Source organism: Heloderma suspectum, chromosome 5, assembly GCF_057233095.1.
Source record: "Heloderma suspectum isolate Gila_16-S chromosome 5, 16-S_ref, whole genome shotgun sequence".
NCBI lineage: Eukaryota > Metazoa > Chordata > Lepidosauria > Squamata > Helodermatidae > Heloderma > Heloderma suspectum.
Genome location: NC_139462.1, coordinates 40741183 through 40753666, shown reverse-complemented (window position 1 = coordinate 40753666; position 12484 = coordinate 40741183).

The following is a 12484-nucleotide window of genomic DNA, read 5'->3' as shown; positions in this document are numbered from 1 at the left end:
CTAATGGCAGAAAGCAAAGAGGATCTAAAGAGCCTCTTGTTGAGGGTGAAAGTGGAGAGTGCAAATGCTGGTTTGAAACTCAACATTAAAAAACTAAGATCATGGCATGTGGCCCCATCACTTCCTGGCATATAGAAGGGGAAGAAATGGAAGCAGTGACAGATTTTATTTTCTTGGGCTCCAAGATCACCGCAGACGGTGACTGTAGCCATGAAATTAAAAGACGTTTGCTCCTTGGGAGGAAAGCTATGGCAAACCTAGACAGCATAGTCAGAAGCAGAGACATCACCTTGCCAACAAAGGTCCGTCTAATCAAAGCTATGGTTTTCCCAGTAGTAACGTATGGCTGTTAGAGCTGGACTATAAGGAAGGCTGAGCGCCGAAGAATTGATGCTTTCGAACTGTGGTGCTGGAGAAGACTCTTACGAGTCCCCTGGACTGCAAGGAGGTCAAATCAGTCCATCCTAAAGGAAATCAACCCTGAGTGCTCATTGGAAGGACAGATACTGAAGCTGAAACTCAAATATTTTGGCCACCTAATGCGAAGAGAAAACTCCCTGGAAAAGACCCTGATGCTGGGAAAGATTGAAGGCAAAAGGAAAGGGGATGGCAGAGGATGAGACGGCTAGATAGCATCACCGATGCAATGAATATGAACTTGAGCACACTCCGGGAGAGAGCGGAGGACAGGAAGGCCTGGCGTGCTATGGTCCATGGGGTCACGAAGAGTCGGACACGACTTAACGACTGAACAACAACAAATTAGTAAATATGAATTGTGGAGTGATATATCTGGTCAGTTTCAATAAGTTTTTCCAACAGCAAAAGAGACTCTGAGGCAGTAAAAGCAGAAGGACCAAATCTAGATACTAACAAATATTTCAATAGCAAATACTGCCATTCCGCTGTAGCAGGCGAATCAGATTTATCTCACAAGTTGAAAATAGCCAAAACTCATCAACACCTAATAATTGATGCAGGGTAAAGATCATTTTATCTGTCCAGTTCCACCACAAGAACATTTTCTTTCCAATTCTTAAATCTAGATTTCCCCATAAAGTCAATTTGGCATGGGAAAATGGGTCAAACTGTAATTGGTGTGACATTGTACGTCACATGTCTCTAACTGCCAAGATTGTGGGAGCAGCTCTATCAGCCTTAATATGCAGAGAACCTAATGCCGTCCATTTAGAGAGAGGCTCCAGACAAGACGATTCCAACACCGACCAAGGTGGAAAATCAAATCTGAGTGGAAAAGACCAAAATTTAGTATGGGTCAGCAAGTAAGCCCGATGGTATGTAGCAAGATCGGGAAAACTGAACCCACCTTCATTAATTGGAAGTTGCATCCTTTTCAAATATATTCTTGGTGGAAAGGAACCCCAAAAGAATTTAGAAAACAAAGCATTAAGTTTTTGGAAATATTTGCCAGGTATAAGTATGGGGATCCCACGTATAACATAAATAATTCGAGGTATAGTATTCATCTTAAGTGTATTAACCTTCCCCCTAAATCTGAGTAGTAATACTACTGTCTGTCTTGCAAGATAGCTCTGGCAGAGTCTCAGTATATGAACTTGGGTTTTCAGAAACTAGTGTTGCATTTGGTGATCATATATTGTATCTCAATATACCTTGAAGAGTAGTCCCTGACAAGCAAATGCTATTGATCTCCCAATTCACATATAGGTCAGCTGCAAGCCTTTTCCAGATTCTATCAGACAAAGGTGTAGTGATCGAAAGTTCCTTCCATTGTGCTGACCTATTCCATCCATAAAGATTTTGTTCTTTATGTCAATTCCAATACCAGGTCACCATGATATATGCTTGGCATTTGGTTAGACCAGCCTTCCTCAATCTGTCACCTTCCAGATGATTTGGTTTTCAACTCCCACCAGCCCCAGCCAGCATGGCCAGTGGTCAGAAATGCTGGGAGTTGTAGTCAAAAACATCTGGAGAGTACCAGGTTGAGGAAGGCTGGGTGACCTTGGTTTCTTTGGTAGATATGGTTTAGGATTTCTTTCCTCTTAGACCAGAGTCCAACAATATGGTTCCCTTTTCTTATTAGGTTTTCCAGTTCACTCAGCTGTCCATCCATGGTCAGCAAAGTAATTCCTAGTAATTTCTGAAGCATTGCTAAGGTTATTCGGCCATCCTGATCCAATATAGTGTAAGAGTTCTTGAAGTTTTGGATCTACTTGAGCAGCTCTTTGGATCTGATGAAGACTAGTTTTGGATGTGGATAAAGAACCAATTGCACTCTGTGCAATGAGAAAACACTTTTTTTCTTTGTACACAGACAGGCAGGGATTGCTTCCTACCTGTCTCTGCATGGAGAAAAAAAGCTCCTCAACACAGATGATGTTGTTGCTGTTAATCATCATCATAATCTGTATAAGTTTCTTGTATGTATGTGAATATGAGTGATTGGAAGTTACCAATAATTAATTTACACAAAAGTAGCCATGTAAAAAAAATCCAAAATTCAGGAGAAAAAAAATCCACAATCCACAATTGGACAATAGCTTTATTAGAACCAAAGTTCCACAAAATCATGCAAACTTTTGAGTTCTCCTTGAGACTCTTCATCACACAAAAAAGCATGGGACCATCCCCTGCTTTTTGCCTGATGAAGAGTTCTGGGGAACCTGAAAGCTTGCATGGTTTTGTTGAATTTGGGTTAGTTCTAATAAAGGTATTGCCCAACTGTGGATTTTGAATCAATTTACTAATGTAAATTGTAGTTCTAATGGAAATGTAGTTCTAATGGAAATACGGGGGTGGGGAAGAAAAAACATCTAACTATGGATATAGGTAAATCCATTTGATCGTAATGGAAATGGGGTCCTAAAGTCAAATGGATGTTTATGTCTTATTTTGAGGAGGAACCATAGCTCAGTGGTAGAGGGCATGCCTTGCATGCAGAACAACCCACGTTCTTTTATTTATTTATCTGATTTATATCCCACCATCATCATTTAAATTTGTGTTGATTTCCAGTGCAAAAAGCTGTTTCAAGGCGGACACACAATTAAGAAATCCAGAATTAATATGACAGGAACCCCACCAAAATCAATATAAATCGTAATCAGCACAATAATAAAAATAAACACCATAAAAACATAATCTAAAAACAATTCCATGCAAAAAGTATTCAACCACAATACACAAAGTTATCCCCCCACTCACAGCCTAGAATGAACATCATAAAAGCAGCCCAAAACAACGGGGCCATAACTAATGTCCAAATGCCTGAGAAAATAAGTACATATTTTCCAGAGCCCCAAAGATGGCAGTGTTGGTGCCAGAGGAGCTTCCTTGGGGAGCGCGTTCCATAAACATAGGGCCATCACAGAAAAGGCCCATTCCCAAACTGCCACCCCCTGAGCTTCTCTTGAAGGGGACACACAGAGAAGGGTGTTTCTGAAGCTGACTTCAGGGACTGGGTAGGTTCATACGGGGAGAGGTGGGCCTCGAGGTATTGGGGTCCAGAGCCATGTAGGGCTTTATAAGTTAACACCAGTGCTTTGAATTTGGCCTGGAAACAAATTGGCAACCAGTGCAGGCAAGCCAGGACTGGACTTATATATTCACATTGCCTAGTCCCAGTCAGTAACCTGGTCTCCAAATTCTGCATGAGATGAGTTTTCCAAAATGCCTTCAAAGGCAGCCCAACGTACAATGCATTGCAGTAATCTGACCGAGAGGTCGGCAGAGCATAGACCACCGATCGCAGGCTATCCCCATCCAGATAGGGTCACAGCTGAGGTACTAGATGAAGCTGATAGAAGGCACTCTGCGCGGCCACCTGACCCCCCCTGACAATAATGGATCCAGGAATACCCCCAAGCAATGCGCCCGCTTCTTCAGAGGAGTGTGATGCCACCCACAGCTAGTGGCACTTCCCATTCGGACAGAGGAACCATTTGCCAGTACCGCCTCCGTCTTTTCTGTACTGAGCCTCAGTTTATTTGCTCTCATCCAGTTGATTACTGAGGCCAGACACTGGTTCAGGTAACATAGATACCAAAACAGTTGTTTCCCATTCTGCTTAAATATAAAATGCACACACACACACACACGTCTGCAAACTTTATAAACTCTGAAATAGTTCTCAATATCTGTGAGGAGGGGTGGGGGGAATTGTAGCCATCCCAATACCTGTGCTAATTAAAAAACTGGAGGGAAGATGCTAAGGGGTAATAGGTACAATAAAGCCATTGTGATTTTTTTCCAAAATAGTGGATTTACCATGAATGAAAATCTTCAGAGTCTTTGATAAGTTTCATTTGCTTCATATCCACTGTGTTAATACATCTCAATATTGCAGTTGTATATTTAAATTCAGTATATTCAGGCAATTTGTCCACCATGTCCATATAAACTCTGGTGGTCATTTTTAGGCCTAACGTGAATTTTAGATGTAAAGCTGATAAACTGTGTAATTTCTTCCAGTTCCTTGAGTGTGTTAAGATGTATATAAAGGATTTCTCAAGTATGATCTAGGACCACTTGAAATTCAAAACATGAGCCTGTGGTGGGGTACACTGGATACAACAGAGATGAAACAATGGATTTGCTCTCTTCTGTTCCTCCTACTGATACAGAATATGTTAAATTGCAGAACCGCTTATAGCAGCAATTCCACTTCTCCAACAGAGGGCTGTAACAAAGGGAAGTCTACATCTCCAACCCTGTGAGGTAGGACAGGCATCAAGACATCCTGTATTGTATCTTTCAGAGGCAGACGTCCACTACCCAATGATTAATAACTTATATCTTGGACATGTAAGAATGTCCATTCTACATTCATGGAGAAGGATAGTCCCTTTTCTAGAGTTTCCTTTACACTCATTAAAAACTCAGTGAGCATGTTTACCAAGTGATCTAGGCATGAGTAAGGCCAACATTCAGGCTAGGCAAAGCAAACTAAAGCAACTCCTGTTTCCAACTCAGTATGTTTATTCAAAAAACAAGCAGAGAGAAGTTCAGAAATGGCTAGTTGCTTTTAAAATTAATGAAACCTAGGCTGGATCTACACTTACCGCCTTTTTTCGCTTCCAATGAGGTTTCACTGCCTGCCTTTCACACTATGCAGTAGCCGCCTCGAATTGGAACAGGAATTTCCCACTTCCGTGCTCCCGCTTTCAATACCCTAATATCCCGGTATTTCCCCTTAATGTGCTCTGATTTTCTGCCTTCACTACCGTATCCAGTCGTAGTCCCCCCCCGCCTGTCCATATATGGCGGTGTTTGTATTTCCCTCCTGCCCAATCACAGCTCTCGACGGCCCCATGTCTTCTTCTGGCTACTGATCACATAGCTTCCTCAGCAGCCCCTGTTTCCTCAGCAACAAGCAAAGGGCTGGATGTGCACGCGCTTGTCTGATCTTGGAAGCTAAGTGGGGTCGGCCCTGGTCAGTAGTTGGATGGGCGACCGCCTGGGAATCAGGCTTCCTGCATTGAGCAGGGGGTTGTTCTATCCCTTCAAATGAGATTAAGTTTTACTCCCTCCTATCCCCCGCTCTGGATTTTTTTTTTTAATTAAGGCGTTATCCTTGCAGAATCGGGGCTTCTCCGCAATGTTTTTTTTTCTAATTCAGGCATGATCTTCAAAGATTCGAAGTTCTGAAGCTTCGAAGTTGTGAACCCCCTGCTCAATGCAGGAAGCCTGATTCCCAAGCGGTCGCCCATCCAACTGCTGACCGGGGCCAACCCTGCTTAGCATCCGAGATCAGGCAAGCGCACGCAGGAAAACAGCACGGTGCTCGACTGTGAACCGAGCTCGTGCATTCGATGAAACACTGCGATGGGGAAAATGGGTGAGTGTGAATAATCACGTTTTAATGCAAGAGCATTTAACCCGATGGGACACCGAATTCATTGCAATAGCGGGCGCAATGTAGATCGGCCCCTACAAGTATATAACTAAATCGTATTACGAACCTGACTTGTAACAACTTTTTCCATTTGTGTCACGTCTTTTTAGATTGCAAGCCTGCAGTCAGGGACTGTCTTGTATAATTAATTATATGTAAGCCACTCTGGGAGCCTTTTTGTCTGAGGAGCAGCATAAAAATATTTCAGGGAGCAATCCTATGGCCGCTAGTCAGTGGCTAGATGGCCATAGGATATGTGGTTTTCCGGGAACTGACCTTGGAGCACACACTCCAAGGTCGGTTCCCGGAGAACCGACCTTCTCTCCCCTCCCGCACTTCCTTGCAGGCAGCGTGGAACGGCCCCATGCTCCGCACTCAGAAGAGGAGCACAGAGCAGCCCAAACGGGGCGTTCGGGGGCGAGGAAGGTGGAAATGCCAGTATGACACATCCTATGTGTCATCCAGCAGCCTCCTCCCCTGCTCCGCCTTTCCGTGGCTAGACAGCTGAAATCGGCTGTCTAGCACAAATACAGGGAAGGAGAAGCGTGGAGGGAACGATCCCTTCTGTGCTTCTCTGTCCCTGCATTGGATAGGCGGTTGCCTTCGAGTTCGGAGGCGGCTGCCTATCCCCATAGAATTGTGCCTTCAAATAAATGAATAAATAAACTCACCAAAGCAGCTTACAGGTGGTGATGGTGGGGGTGGAAATACCTGGGACTTCACAGTGTGGTTTAGTCTTGACTCTTTGCCAGCCAATGAAAGACAAAGGAAGAGTTCACAAACAAAGGAATTGTTATGGAGGCTGGGCAATTCCCAGAGAGGGAAATTCAGACTAACTAGTGAATGCTGGGGACTGACCTACTCTTGTGTCTTCCAGGTGATTCCTGTGTGTACCTATTTGACATAGGGCTGAGTCGTAAGGGGGTGGGTCTCATATGTGGATTTTTTGGTGCCTATAGATGCCTGCTCATGTTCTTTGTTCAGAGACATCTCTAGAAGAAGAGGTTGCATTCATCATCACAGCAACATATTTATGGTCCGGTCTACTTTAACAACTGGGGCCGTGGTGGCTTAGTGGTTAAGATGCTGAACCGCAGACCGGAAGGTCGGCAGTACAGCAGTTCGAGACCCGAGTGCTGCATGATGGAATGAGCTCCCATCTTCAGTCCCAGCTTCTGCCAACCTAGCAGTTCGAAAGCAAGAAATTGCAAGTAGATAAATAGGTACCGCTTCGGCGGGAAAGGTAACAGCGTTCTGTGCACCTCAGTGTTCAGTCATGCCGGCCACATGACCACGGAAGCGTCTTCGGACAGCGCTGGCTCTTCGGCTTAGAAATGGAGATGAGTACCACACCCTAGAGTCGGACACAACTGGTTGGGGACGCCTTTACCTTTACTACTTTAACAATAAAAGCATGGTTACAATTGGGCAAAGGAAGTAGGAGTGAATTCAAGGTACAGATAGAAAATAACTATTATAAAACGGCATTTAGTGCCAGCCTAGTTGCATTGTATCTCCAACAGCACATTTTATATTCCAGTGGGATCTTGCCAATTCTTTTTAGAGGTTATTTTACAGAGTTTTTATAGATGTGAATAACTAAACTGTAATTTAATTTCTCTGATAGATAACCTACATTTTCTTGTACATCACTTTACTGGAGTAAAATTGTTTCAAAAGAAATAGGATCTGAATTTCAACCTCCCTCTTCCACATATATCAGTTCTGATAAGTTTTCCATAGAATCATAGAATAGTAGGGCTGGAAGGGGCCTACAAGACCATTGAGTCCAACCCCCTGCTCAGTGCAGGAATCCAAGTCAGAGCATCCCTGACAGATGGCTGTCCAGCCTCGTCTTGAACACCTCCAGTGTAGGAGAGCCCACCACCTCCCTAGGGAATTGGTTCCATTGTTGTATTGCTGTAACAGCCAGGAGGTTTTTCCTGATGTTCAGCCAGAATCTGGCTTCCTGTAACTTGAGCCCATTATTCCATGTCCTGCACTCTGGGATGATCGAGAAGAGATCCTGGCCTTCCCCTCTGTGACAATCTTTCAAGTACTTGAACAGCACTATCCTATCTCCCCTCAGTCTTCTCTTCTCAAGGCTAAACATGCCCAGTGCTTTCAGTCTCTCTTCATAGGGCTTTGTTTCCAGTCCCCTGATCATCTTTGTTGCCCTCCTCTGAACCCTCTCCAGGTTGTCTGCATCCTTCTTAAAGTGCGGTGCCCAGAACTGGACACAGTACTCCAGATGAGGCCTAGCCAGTGCTGAGTAGAGGGGGACTAGTACTTCCCGGGATTTGGAAGCTATGCTTCTGTTAATGCAGCCCAAAATAGCATTTGCTTTTCTTGTAGCCACATCACATTGTTGGCTCATATTCAGCTTGTGATCGACAACAATTCCAAGATCCTTCTCGCTTGTACTGTTGTTGAGCCACGTATCCCCCGTCTTGTAACTGTGCATTTGGTTTCTTTTTCCTAGGTGCAGAACTTGGCATTTATCCCTATTAAATGTCATTCTGTTTTCTGCCCAGCGCTCCAGCCTATCCAGATCATTTTGAATTTTGTTTCTGTCTTCCAAGGTATTAGCTATCCCTCCCAATTTTGTGTCATCTGCAAATTTGATCAACATTCCCTGCACCACCTCCTCCAAGTCATTAATAAAAATGTTGAAGAGCACTGGGCCCAGGACTGAGCCCTGTAGTACTCCGCGTGTGACCTCTCTCCAGTTTGAGAAGATTCCATTGATAAGCACTCTTTAAGTCCGATTCTGTAGCCAACTGTGGATCCACCATATCAGTTACTTGGCTAGTACTTTTAGCTAGGAACTTATGGGCTAAGATTCTTGTTCCTAAGACAGCTGTTATATGAAACAGGTCTTTGACTGTTTCTCAGATTTTCTTTCTGATGAATTAGATTATTTCAGATGTTGTCTAATCAAAATATTTATTCAGTCCATGCAGGAAAAAGGCAATCAGTAAAACATTTTTGGCCTGAACAGCTGGGGTGTTGTTCAAGAAAGACCTACCTGGGCACGGGCCCCAGATCCTTTGAGCTGTCCTAATTGCCATTTTTAAAACATTTCCCATTGACTTGCATTGGAAAACAAAAATGGCCATAACCTTTTTAGTTTGTATGACAAATACATGAAATTTGGAGGCTTGGTAGCCCCCATGGAATTTATGGAATCTGCCAAATTTCAGGCAGTTATGTCCAGTGACTTTTGTGCTAGTCACAGGTAAAGTTTGCTATTTTCAAGAAAATGTGTCAAAGCAAAGAGCTATTTTTTTGTGTGCTTCCACATATGTGCATGGAATTTGGGGACCTGGAAGCCCCTATAGAGATGACTGAGCCTGCCAAAGTTCAGAGAGTTAAATCTAGTGGCTTTTGTGCTAGCCACAAGTAAAATTTGCTTTTTCCAAGAAAATCTGTCAAAGTAAAGAGCTATAATTTTTTTGTGCTTCCATATAAATTCATGGAATTTGGGGACCTAGCAGGCCCTATGGAGCTGACTGAACCTACCAAATTTCAGACAGTTAGGTCCAGTGGCTTTTGCGCTAGCCATGAATAAATTGTCCTTTTCTCAAAGTCTAAAAAAATTGTCGAGTCACACAGGGGATTAGAAATCCTAATCAGAAGGTGTTTAAGGTGACTATTAGGAGGTCACTATCCCTAATCTCTGGTGTAGGGTTTTTTTGAGGTGCAAAAAACCTCTCTCCCCCTACTTTTCTTTTCTGCTCTTACGTGCCCACTGTTGTGAGCTTGCCTACAGAGAAATTTTGAAGAGGGAGAAGGAAGGGAAGAAAGAGCTCCATGTGAAATACTGGTATTTCACACAGCATCTGATTTTACTGCTGCAAAGAGGAATCTTTGGATTCTGCAGAAGTTTAGTAGCTTCAGTACAGCAAAGGATCCAATCAGTCTCCACAAACTTCTTTCTCCCCCTCCACTTTAATTTCTCCGAAATAGCTGTAGGACTCAAATAATCCCGAAGGGAGGGTTAGGACTATGTGACGTCATGATCGAGAAACTGCTGGGGCTTTTCAATAGGTTTTACAGTTTTAAAAGAGCTAGAAAAAGATCCCAGCCACCTCACCTCACCTCACCTCACCTCACCAAGTTCATTTAAGTACATGCAATCCTTACAAACCCTCCACAGCCTCCTAAATTCCTCTGTACTACTACCTCTCTGAAAGGAGCCACTTGGCTTGGGGAATTCTCTCTACTCCTCACCCCCGTGCACATTTCCAATCATCATTCTTCTTTTCTTCTTCCCTCCCCTCTCCTATCCTGCTCTTTCTTTCTCCCTCTTCTTTATTCCACCCAGAGCATATCTTGGGGAATTCTTAAAGAGAATTCTCTTCGGTGGGCAAGAGAAGTTCTGAACTGTATTTGACTTTATACAAACAGACAAGAGGGTTGGTTTTTCTCCTTCTCCTCACTCAAGCCTTTGAGAAAAGTGGGTTCACATGGTTGCAGAGAAACAAAACTGGGGCTGTTTTGTTTGTCACTTGCCATTACCCAGCAACAGGAAGGACTGTAGCTCAGTGGTAGAGCACATGCTTGGCATGCAGAAGGTCCGAGTTTCAATCCCCAGCATCTCCAGGTAGGGCTACGAAAGAATCCTGCCTGAAACTTTGGAGAGCTGCTGCTGCCAGTCACTGTCAATAATACTGCGCTAGATGGACCCAGGGTCTGACTCAGTACAAGGCAGCTTCCTTTGTGCCTCTGAACAGAAAGCTTTAATAAAAATAGGAGTTTTTGGTTTGTTTTTTAAGTGGAGGGGAGATAAATATTGCTAATTTATGCAATCCTATGTATGCCTACTGAGAAGTCCCATGATGTTTAATGAGGCTTCCCCCCAGGAAAGTGTGCATAGAATTCCAGCACGAGTTACTTTTGCAGGGAGGTTTGCACCTTGATGTTCTGCATGTTTACTCAGAAATAAGTCCTGAGTTGTGAGCATGGTGCTGCAGGCTCAATACAGTGCCTACCCAATTCTGTCTAATGAATTGACTACCCTTTCAGCTCAGTGCTATGCATGTTTTATTATTTGTGGGTTTGGGTTTTGTTTTGCATGGCCGGAAGATGATCTGGAGCCGCCGCCGCTGCTGGAGCCTGGTAGGCTCCGTCCCGGAGGGATTCCGCGGGGTGGCGGGGGGGGGGGGGGATTGCTCCGTTCCACCATGGATTGGAGTCCGTGGCGGAATTCTCCAACATCTCTAACCAATACAGATATTTTAAAAGGACGGGACGTGTGCTTTAGCTAAAATGATTGCTTCCTCATTTCCACACTTAATTCCAAAAGGCATCACAGATGGCATAAGGCAACTGCTGCAGTGGGGGAATACCGTTCAGCAGGGGCCTTGCTAGGGTCTTAAAAGATCCGGGGCAAAATTGCAAGTACAGTATTTCACATTTGTCATGCACAGATGTTCAGCACAGTTAGCTCCAACGGCGCCCATCATCTGTGTGGGGTAGGGTGTTTTTTTTTTTTTTAAGCTTATTGCATTCATCATACGTTACAGGATTTGTTTTTGGACTCAATAAATATAGGTTATATTGTCCCTAGTGCTGGATGCAGGGCTTTCTATTCCAGGCAACATCCTTTAATACATGTACGACCTAATCCAGCTAGGGATGCAAATTGTCTTTCGTAGATTGAGTTGGTGAAGGAAAATAAGCTCAAAAGGTGATCATATGAGAGTGGATTTGTACATCATTCATATCTAATATGCCGGTTGGGGCTTTCTGCTTTTTTTCTTAGGCATGGTACCCCCTTCCATGAATACAGGTACATGTATGATTGGGTAATTTCCAATCACTTCTGATAACCCTCCTGTCATGCCTCTGCTAGAGAGCTTCTGGAGACAAACTGAACTGAGGAGCAGCCCATGCCAGGAGACCAAGAGGCAGACCAGGAGGAGCCAGAGTGCTCAGGGGAGATGGCCATGGGGCCACCCCCCCAAAAGGAGCGGAGGGGGTTTGAGATGGAGGCTGAGAGATCACTCCAGCCTGTGACAGTGGTGATGTCTCAAGAGGCAGGCTAAAACAATCACTGTGAGCAGTGCCTGGCTGTACAGGAAGGCTTCTTGTGAGCAGGGCCCTCTCACAAGGATTTCTTCCAGAATACTCTGTTCTACAGCTGACACCTGGGTGGGCCTCTGAAAACTTCAGCTTATAAACCTCAGTTCTCAGTTTGGACAGCTGCTGGAACAGTGTTTTTACACCAGCTCCAGTCCCTGATCCCCTTGCCTCCGATTACCTAGTCCTTCCTTTGCCAGATTTCCTGTGAGTAGATCCTAGCTTGCCCAGTGACTAGGCTCACATTTGGGCTCTTCCTTGCCTGGTGCTGTACTCTGCTTGAACCTTGGTGGTCTAGATCTTGGATTGTTCTGACTTTGCATTTGTGCTCATCCTTGCTAGGTGCTGTGAACCCTGCTGGCTTGACCCTGGACTGCTTCTGTTTCTCCATAAGGTCCTCCTCCAACTTTTATCTCTCCCCCATAAGTAGGACACCACCAAGAAAAACACACACACACACATCACTGTTCATTAATACTCCATGACTTCATAGTAGCTTAGCTGCACCATCTCTGCCGGGAG